The 11100-nt window shown below is 46.1% G+C and overlaps 1 protein-coding gene across 1 annotated transcript in view; it reads left to right on the forward strand.

Annotated features, from left to right (window-relative positions):
* The first annotated feature begins 6746 nt into the window (after positions 1-6746).
* The window catches only part of tiam1a (TIAM Rac1 associated GEF 1a), a 63929-nt gene continuing 59575 nt past the window's right edge, over positions 6747-11100 (forward strand). Inside the window, 1 exon segment of the mRNA XM_079739037.1 lies at positions 6747-6991. The gene's annotated coding sequence lies outside the window, so the exon portion shown is untranslated.

Raw genomic sequence — 11100 nt, forward strand, 5'->3', positions numbered from 1 at the left:
TTATGCTATAGGCTTCATGCTAACATCAAACAGTATGCGTTATGCTATGGCTCCAACATAAAAATAATAATCACTTTGGATTTGAATTCTGAATGAGTGTTTGTTTGTGTGTGTGTTTGTATGTGTGTGCACGTGTGTGCGTGTGTGTGTGTGTGTGTCTGCTTGTGCTTCAAGCAGTGCGTTAGGGACATTGAGTGATGTAATAGGACATGCTCAGGCGACATCCTCGACGTAGTCTGGTTCTGTCTGTACAGTTTGACCCAAAAACCACTTACACTCATTAAATGAGTCAAGAGTCCACGCAAGTGCGTGTGTGAGCGCGTGCGCGTGTGTACATGTGTGTAGTTGTGTGTTTCTGCTTGTAAAGACCGAGAGAAGGAGTAAGATGTTTCTCATCCGGAACTTCCTCTCATGACCCCTGAGGGTGAATGGTGTGTGTGCATCCGCTTATCTTCAAAAATAGGTATTTATGCAGGTGCACGTGAGTGAAAGAGGGAGTGTATTAGAGGAAGAGAGAGAGAGATCTAGAACGATCAAGAGTGTGTGTGTGCGTGTGAGGGAATGTCATAATGTGTGCGTGTAAATGTTTGTGTGAGCACCCTTGCGTTTCGAGTGTGTACGTGTGTGTTTGTGTGTGTGTTTTTGTGTTAGTGTCTGTGTTTGTGTGTGAGAGTGTGTTAGTGTGAGTGTGTGCGTTTTGTGTAAGTGTGTGTGTTTGTGTCTGCGTGTTTGTGTCATTGTGTGTCTGTTTGTCTGTGAGTGTGAGTGTGTGTGTTTGTCTGTGTTTGTGTCTGTGTGTGTGCGTGTGTGTGTGTTTGTGTGTGTGTGTTTGTTAGTGTGTGTGTGTATGTGTGTGTGCGTGTGTGTGCGTGTGCGCAGAGGCATGAAGATGATGCAGGGTCACTGGGCCACGGTCCTGATGCTAATGAGTGGAGGATATGCACAGGGTGTCCATGGGTCTGTGACAAGGTCAGGGGGCATCAGGGTTGCGTGCCACTCTCTGAGCTGCCTGGAAGTGACCTCTCTACTTTCATTCACACATACACACACTCGCTCACTAACTCAATAGCTCACTCACTCACACACGCACACAAACACACACACAAACAATTTAGCAAAAGGTGAACGATATTCCAGGAGTTGGAAGAATCACAATCCCAAAGGAAATATTTTAAACTCCAGATAAATGTTTACATTTAAGTGCATTTCAGTCCTAGTATTGCACTATTTTCAAGCCTCACAGTGTAATAAGACGATTTTTGCAACATTATATAAACAAAAGAGAGCTCTCATTCCATCTAAACATTGTTAGTGTTTAAATGATTGTGTTACAATTCATTGAACGTTGAAACACTTTTCATTTGTTTACTTACTTAAACTGAATGTCAGCAGACAGAAAGTGTTGTTGGGACTGAACGATAAATAGACACATAATCCAATGAGGTTGTCTGGACTCTAAATCGGTCTGTTAAAAGAAACAGGGCAACAGAGTTGAAACGCTCTGAAACGTAAACCATGTGACGGTTCCGAGCGTAATGTTTGTTATGTGGGCTGGTGCCAACAGACAAGTCTCTTGTGACTTTAAGGTTTAAACATAGCCTGTGTGCTGTCTGAGGGGCCTGTCACCTCAATAAACTGTCTGATGGTTAACCATCATTTCAAGATTTCCTCTGTAAACATGTTGTGGCTGTGTGTGTGTGTGTTTGCATGTTTTTGTGTGTGGTTCTAGGTGTGTATGTGGGTGTGTGTTTGTGTGTGTGTTTGCGTGTATGTTAGTGTGTGTCTCTAGGTGTGTGTGTGTGTGTATTTGTGTGTGTGTGTGTGTGTGTATGTGAGAGTGTGTAAGTCTGGTCAGCCCGCTCAGTGTAATTTTCTGGGAACTGGAGGCACAGGAGAAGCCTTGTGTAGGAAACCTAATGATCTGCTCTGTAAATGACAGATTCTCATACTGATTACGCCGCCGCTTCATGGTGCCGTGTTTACTCTGCGGTGATTGCACACACACTGCATCCTGTTTGCGTGGGCGTCCGTCTGAAGGTACACTCGGATGAATGGTCCAGAACGCTGCCCATGGGTCACCCTTGTCAGCTGCTCTTCGTCCCGTGCTACGGCCTGTCACAAAAGTTGTATGTTTTCCAGATTTGTGACGTGACAATACTTCCAAATTAATTAGGGGACTCTGTGTCCTTGTTGCGACTGTGACTACCGTAGGAAACCCCTCCCTCCCTCCGCCCTCCCCATCCCCCTCCCCTCACATTAATATTCATCAGTACTATTATAGCTTTGGGCTAATGCTAATTCTGATGTTTGACCTTGCACTCTGAGGACAAAACGATCCTGGCCCATTGCTCACTGTTATTATCAATTAGAGTTTGAAGGAATATGTTTGGCGTCTTTATTAGGTAGGAATAAAGAAAATGTGTGTGTGTGAGTACGCACTTCAGATTGTAGCATATTATTAATGTAATCTTTTGTGTGAAGAAACGTGATTGTTTGTGTGTGTATGCGTGTGTGTGTATGCCTGCAACTGTGCGTTTTTGCACGTGTGTGTGTGAATGTTTCTTTCTTTGCATGTGTTTGTGGGTGTGCGTGCATTCAAGTGTACGTGTGTGTGAGTGTGTGTGCAAGCATGAGAGGGAGGAAGCTGCCGTGTGTGTGTGTGTGTGTGTGTGTGTGTGTGTGTGTGTGTGTGTGTGTGTGTAGGTTGAGACTGCGATGAAGGGTGGGGTAATGGTGGAAGACATGTCATCAGTGTCCCGGGCCGTCCAGAGTCCTCCCTCTCAGAGCTGGTCCAGGCTGATGGAGCAGGAAGCGGTGGGCTGTCTAGAGAGCAGGTTAGACACACTGCCAAGGGGACCCATCCTCACCATTAGTGAACACAATCGTTCCCCGGTTCATAAAGCTGTCCTTTTCTGCTTGTCTGCTCTGTGTGCGTGCGTGTGTGTGTGTGTTTGTGTGTGTGTGTGTGTGTGTGTGTGTGTGTGTGTGTTTGTTTGTTTGTTTGTCTACAGGGGGCTTGATTGCATGTACGTTACTCAGTTATTTTTGAACATCTGTGTTTGTTTTTGTGTGGGACAGTGTTTACCCTGGTGTCTGTGTTATTGTGTGTGGCTGCATGCATTCTCGTGTGTGTGTGTCTGTGTGCATGTGAGCGTGTGCGGGCCATTGTGTGTAACTCTGTGCATGCTAGACTAATAGCAATTGCGACAATGCCACAGACAGGTACTATATCTGATATGACCTGCAGCGGTGAAGGTAGCGAGCGCTAGCTAACACGCGCCCTTCTACGCTAAGGTAGCAGCGCTGGCTGACTGGCTGCTGCTGTAGTAGTAGGCCAGCACCGGATGCATTATTCATCAGCCCTGTTCGCTTGGCTGCTGATAATGACTCTATCAGATCTGGCAAGGTGGTTGTATGCATGGAAGGGAAACAGGCAATCCGGCAGTGTGTGTGTGTGTGTGCAGGTGTGGTGCGCACGTGTGTGTAAGTGTGTGTGTGTGTGTGTGTGTGTGTGTATGCGAGTGTGTGTGCTTGTGGGTGTTTGTTTGCGTGTGTGTGTGTGTATGTGTGTGTGTGTGTGTGTGTGTGTGTGCTCCATCTTTTTGCAGATACTGTATGTTCATGAATTTAAATATGATATGCTTAGCAGCAGAGGTGACGGGGAGAGAAAGAAAATAGGAGAAAAATAGATTGAAACTCTTGATACTGGAGTGCATTCAGCACCGGCACGGCCCAGATTCCATTAAATCAGGTACTCTTGGTCACACACACACACACGCACACACACACACACACACACACACACACACACACACACACACACACACACACACACACACACACACACATATAGACACATACATACCGACAGACACACAAGCACACTTCACAGATGCATGCACATACACACACACACACACACACACACACACACACACACACACACACACACACACACACACACACACATATACAAACAAAGTTACAAGCAATTAAACACTGAACACAGATGCTTATACACAGATTTAGACAAATATACGCACACAAATATTGGGTGTGAAAAACTGTCATAATTGGGTGCCATTTTCCAAACCCCCCACACACTTACACACACAGACACACACACACACACAAACACACACAATGTGATAACGCATGATAGACAGTGACGAGGAGACATCTATTGTTCTGAAAGACACCCCATTGTAAATCAGACTCAGTACTGAACGACACACAATGAAAAAAATAAGGAAATTTTCCCATAAACAGAGAAATTTCCGGTTGTCATTCCGGCTCATCCGATTCCCACTTGTAAAAACCATACATTAAGCAGGCCGTTCCCAAATGAGACACAAACAGCCATAAAAGACGAGGCCATAAAACCGCTACAAACACTCTCGTTACCCGAGCACTCGGCACCTGTGATCGTTACGGTTCGTGTAGGAACTTGCGTCGTCATGGCGAACTCTCACCTGCTAACCTGCACTGCCTCAAAGCGCCGCTCCACTCCCGGCTAATTGTATTCCGGTCTCACGATGCGGCCTGTTTGCTCTGGAGTGTGGGAACGTGGGTCCCAAACTGCTGCGCTCACTGACTGTCTCAGTGGCGTCCGGCTTCAGCCGCCTTACAGCAGGGTGCAAAGTGCACTCTGCATCCATCGGCGCTGTTAAGAGAAGAGGGACAGAGAGAGAGAGAGAGAGGGAGAGAGAGAGAGAGAGAGAGAGAGAGAGAGGGAGAGAGCACGTCCGGGAGATGGAAGGAAAAACAAACGACAATTCACAGACTGACCAGCTGACACCCACATCCACACACATTGCACACCTACACACTGAAACACACTCTCAAACACACACACACACGCACCACATTCCCACTGTCAATCACACACACACACACACACAAAACCATAAGGACACACACACCATTCCTCCCACCCCCCCGGCCCCCCAACCACACACAGACACACATAGGAATGATAATAGGGAAACTAAGCTTCAGTGCTATAATGCTCAAATGTCATCTTGCACCTTAGGGAGTGTGTGTGTGTGTGTGTGGGGGGGGGGGGGATTGGTGTGTGTGCTTCATTGTGGTTTATGTGTGTGTGTGTTGTTGTGTTTTGTGTGTGTGTGTGTCTGTGTGTTGTTATGGTTTTGCGTGTGTGTGTGTGTGTATCGTTTTGGTTTGTGTGGGTGTATGTGTGTGTGTTTACTGCCCTCTGAACACTGTCAGGTCCGATGTTGGGTTCAGGGATTCCTTCCCCCCTGCCTGTCGGGACACGTCCGCTTTTCTTAATGTTATATCCAAGGGAATGTTAACACTCAAGTCAACGACAGGTTATTATGTAACCGGCCCTTTTGATTGGTTGTTTTGACTTCTGTCCTGGCTGCCTGTTTAACATTATTACCTTGACTTTGTCTGAATTTCATGCTCTATAAGGATCTCCTTAAGAACCTTGCTTGCTTTGTCACCACTCTATGAGTGATAAGAGGTATAATCCGCACACAATATGGTGTGGATTCACAGAGGTGAAAGCTTTTCTATTTAAAGCAAACAGCCACTTTGTCATTAACGAATGTTGCTCCGATTGTAACTGAAATATAGAGCGGCCATGTTGGAAACCCACCATTCATGTCACACTTCTCCAAGCTTGCAGAGGGCTCTACCACTCTTGCTCTCCTGCATGTTTACCCTCTTTTAGGGCTGCTTTAATTTCACTTAAAAGATGTTTAAAGGAGAACCATTCGTCCTGACCACGCCTTTAAAACATCCTTTAGGAGGCCAGCTCCCCTGTGGTGAACGGCCATTCAGTTCAGCTTTGATAATCAGAGCGCAGATGTGTCGCATCAGTGCTCGATCAGCAGGTGCCCTGGTCAGCCTATTAGCCAATCAGAGGTTCTGCATGCAATGGCATGTTACACCTACAGGGGGAGTCCTCTACAATACAAACCAATGTGTAAGTGGTGGTGGGGTTTGGTTCTTCTATACACAGAGAGTTTGGTTAACGTGTGATTTAAAATATTATATGTATATTTAATTTTTTACCTGATTACCATCAAATAATTAATGCAAATGCAAATATCAAGTTGAAACAGCCAATCAAAATAAGCATTGAATGATATAAGTGTCCGTAGATATTTTTTTTGAGGATGCGTCCACACGCATGTGTGTGTGTGTGTGTTTGCCATTATGTGCACTTGTTCCAATCTGTGTGAATGATTGTTGTGTTTTTCTCTGTTTTCTCTGTGTGCAGATGGACCTGGGTCTAGAGAGGGAGCCATTAAAAGGCAGACAGGACTCTACCGCCAGCAGGAGAGCTGGCAGTCAGTCAGTCCACCAGCAGAGGTGAAATTAGAGAGAGAGAGAGAGAGAGAGAGAGAGACTGAGAGATACAGAGAGGGTGGGATAGAGAGAGGGAGGGATGGAGGGAGGGAGAGAGGAGAGATACGGGGAAAGAGATAGTGAGAAAGAGCTACAGAGGGAGAGGATGGGAGGGAGAGAGAGGGCTGGAGAGAGAAAGAGAGAGTGAGTGAGAGAGGGTGAAATAGAGAAGGAGAAAGAGAGACTGTGGAAGAGAGAGAGGTATAGACAGAGAGAGAGAGAGAAAGAGAGAGTGGGGTGGTGGAGAGAGAGAGATAGAGAGATATAGAGTGGGAGTGCTAAGAGAGGAGGAAGCCAGAAAAAAGGGGGCGGACCCTAGACACACTCACACACACCCTCTCCCGACTCCTCAGTCTGGTTCAGGCATGCAGGCGGCAGCATGTGCAAGTATGTGTGTGTGTGTGTCTGTGAGTGAGCGCGCGTGTGTGTTTTTGTGTGACTGTGTGGAGTCCCCGGCGCGCCACTAGAGACTACATACGTCTCCCTGATGCCACCACTATCGCTCTGTTTCCATCTCTAAGAGGACCTATACTTCTCGGCTGACCAAAGGAATAAGCAGCTATTTTTTTAACTCCACGCTGGGAACCGGCGCCAAAACCAAACCATTAACAAGGTAAGCTCCCCAGGTCTGCCTGTGTTTTGGAGACCCAATGGATTACACGCCTTTTGTGAGCTCTGTGAAAGTGGGGAGAGAGACAGAGGAGAGAGGGGGGGTGCGGGGGGCGACTGAGGTAGTGGCTTGTGTGTGCTAAATGAGATTTGCTGGTCAGCCACTCTCCCGCTGAATCTTGTTCTGCATGTGTGAGACGGGGGGGCCAGGTGAGGGGGGGGATGTGATGTTGAAAGTTAGTTTACAGGGAGGGTATCCGTTGTGGATGTGTAAAGCGTGCGTTGAAGTCTCTGAGCGCGGCTTAGTGTGGATGCGCGTGTCAACTTTGGTGTGTGGTGACGATTTGCTATACGGGCGTTCGTGAGTAGGTCAGTAAGGCGCTGTCTATATGGTTAGGCTTGTTAAATCTCTCTTGTTCATTTTTCTCTTGCTCTCACTGGGAAATGTATACACACACACACACATACACACACACATGCACACACACACCCTCTTTCAGTCCTCTTTCTCTCTGCCACGCAAACGCACACCAACAAAACATCCCACACACTGTCAAAAAGCGATGTAACTGGGACATTGGAAAATAAAAAGCTAGCCAAATAATTCATAGATGTGGTTTGGTGGCGGCTCTACACAGGCCAGTGCGTGTGTTGATGAAAAGAGTTTATTAATCATTAATGCACTCACTGGGCCTCGTTTGCAACGCCAGGGAATTCTCTGATAAGGAAATAAATAAAGCCTGGTGCCCTGTCAGCTAACAAATGACATTCACAGCATGAAAGAAAAAGGCACGACTCAAAGGACAGGCATTGAAAACGGCCGCGTCGCACCGGACCTGTCTGTTGGTGTGTGTGTGTTTGCTTGTGGTCGTGGTAGCGGAGAACAGAGGAGAGAGAGAGGGAGATAGGAGGGGAAATATCATTGCATTGGCTGTAAACACTGGATGGTGGTCGGAAGTGACCTTAGAGAGAGATAGCCAGGGGTGAATGTAAACACAACGAGAAAAGGGAGAGAAGAATGGACAAAGACAATCACAGAAAGTTATGGCAGCAGTGAGGAGGCAGCCTTGTGAGACACACACACACACACACACACACACACACACACACACACACACACCACACACACAGGTTCAAAACAGTTCCCCTGAAAGAGAGACAAAGAGCTTATAGTTAAATGAGCCACTGTTTTAAAGTCAACAGTAGTGTTTGAAACAATGACATATCGGCAACTGTTCATGAGAACTGCTGGATGCAAACACTGCATGTCTATGCTGATTTTGGTGTGTGTGTCACTTCTGTGTGTGCGCTCACATGTGTGTTTGAATGTGTGTGTGTGAGAGTGCGTGTTTTTTTGTGCACGTGCACGTGTAGGTGTGTGTGTGTGTGTGTGTGTGTGTGTGTGTGCGTGTGTGTGTGTTTGTGTGTGTGTATGTGCTTGTGTGTATGTGAGTGTGTGTGTGTGGGTTGTGCAGTTGGTGTCAGCTGTTCACGTTTAGGGTCAACCAAAGGCATCCAGACAGCCCAGTAATTATGAGAGGTCAGAGTTCACAGGGAGTCTTAAATATCCCTTCTCACTCACATTTCTGCTTTCACTACTTTAAAGGAATCGTTATTCATTGGTTTACTTATTGAAACAAAAACAGATATATGTCAGAGCATTTTACATCTGTCTCTATTCTACTATTTTTAAACACAGACACACACCGCCGTCGAGTCCTGAAACCATGTGATGCTGGAAAGATAATTGGATTTCAGCTCCCCACTATCTTCTCTACATTGCATTTTCACTGCCTGGTGTGAGAATACAATAATACCTCCCCAACATATTGTGTTATCTTGAACTCTGACATCCCCAGATAGTCCTATTCCATCGTGTACACACACTGTATATATATTTATAGACATATACATTACATTATAACATTTTAAAAGCATATAATGTGGATGGATGTGGGCAATTTCCATGCAGTCTGTTTCTGTGCGTTAGCTGTAGTAGTGCTGTTAATAATTTTTATACATTTTGAATCGGGACCTCTTTTTTATCAGCATGTTGGGAAGTTGCTCATCTCATACTGCTCTCGCTCTCTCTTTCTCTCTATCTCTTTCTCTGTCTGTCTCTGTCTCTCTCTCTCCTGCTCTTTCTCTCTATCTCTTTACCTCTCTCTCTCTCTCTCTCTCTCTCTCTCTCTCTCTCTCTCACTCTTGGTCTCTCTCTGTTTCTCTCCCCCCATTCTCCTTTGGTATCTCCCGGTTCTGTTATCTACTGTTTCAGATGACTAAGTCCGCAAGGAAGTTTAGTATTGGCAGGGTATTTTGAGGAAGTGATCCATGACATAACAGGATAAGAAGTCGTTAATGTGTGGGTGGGTGGGTGTGTGTGTGTGTGTGTGTGAGGCGTGCATGAGTGTGTGTGTGTGCGCGAGCGTGTCTGTTTCTGTGTGTGTGTATTTGGTTAATATTGACAGAGCTCGCCATCGCCTGGAGGACTCCTTATCTTAGCCCACCTCTGTGTGTGTGTGTGTGTGTGTGTGTGTGTGTGTGTGTGTGTGTGTGTGTGTGTGTGTGTGTGTGCACAAACAGCACATGTATATGTGTACAGGTATCCAAAATGGAGAAAGTAATAAAGTAAGTCAGGAGTGGGCGGATCATGCTTGGATGAACAAACCCTGTGGGCTTTGTGTGTGCGTGGGCGTGTGTGTGTATCTATGTGTGTGCATGTATTTTGGTGTGTGTGTGTGTGTGTGTGTGTGTGTGTGTGCATGTGCATGTGTGCGTGGATGTGTGAGTGCGCGTGGCTGTGCATGTGTGCATTTGTGCACGTGTGTGTCTGTGTTTGTGTGCGTGTGTGTGTGTGTGTGTGTGCGTGTTTTTTCCTGACCCACTTTGCTACGGCGCTTGCCTGCTAACTCAGCTCACCTTTAGACCAGCATGCAGTCTTTATGATACCGTGGGCCCCTTCTTACACGCAGAACAAAACAAACAGGAGAAGATACGTCCCGTTGCTCACTCCTTCCACCTGTCTCAGTCGCTACGCACACACAGGAATCCCCGGGATCTACCCTGTCAACAGCAACATGAACTCTTGTTTTTGCGCTCTTGTTTGTACCTGTATGTACCACGTCTTATTAAGCTGTTCATCACACGATGGCAAGAACATTCTATGGCTTTACATCAAATGGAGTTAATTCCCCCTACGCCAAAGCGCTTTTTGTTTTGATGATTAACGTTCAGTTTCCTTCCCGCGCTTATAAAGTGAAACCGATATAACGCTAACTACAGATCTGAGACATCAAATTACATCCGTTCTGTCTTTTTTATTCTGGTCTGCGCGGTAATACGTTGACATTGAGTAATTTATAATAATATAATAATTTATCCAAAGCTACCTACGAATTAGGCTCTGAACAATCAAAGCACGGCATCAGAATTGGAGTCGCTGCAATTAGGTCCTTGTACTGACCTTAAAACACAACAGCAACCTCATCTCCTATTGACTCAGGTTCTCTTATTAAGGAGGTAAGATCCTCTTAATTCACATTTAGCTCTGCACTCCTTGAGAGCTGTCTTGTGTTCTCGTGACCTTGTGGCAACTCAACAAAACAAACAGCCCTTCTGTTGGGGAAGGCTACATGCAGACGATGCAATTTGCGAAGCTGCGTGAGCCGTGATAAAGGGATGAGTCAATTAACATGAGAGGGACGATAGCACACACACACACGAGCAGGCACGCACACATACGAACACACAATCAAGCACGCACACACATACGAACACACAAGCAAGCATGCACACACTAGTACACACATACACACACACCCACACAAACTAACACACCCACACACAATCACCCACACACATAAACCCCCACACACATCTCCACACACACACACACACACACACACACACACACACACACACACACACACACACACAATCACACACACACATACACACACACAAAAACATACACACACCCACACAATCGCACCCACAAACAAACACACAATGACACACACCAACAAAAACCCATACACACATCCAGTCAATCACACACACACACAATCAAACCCACGCACAGACACAAACACACACACATACGCACACACAGTT

This window comes from Pollachius pollachius, assembly GCF_949987615.1.
Source record: "Pollachius pollachius genome assembly, chromosome: 6".
Lineage (NCBI taxonomy): Eukaryota > Metazoa > Chordata > Actinopteri > Gadiformes > Gadidae > Pollachius > Pollachius pollachius.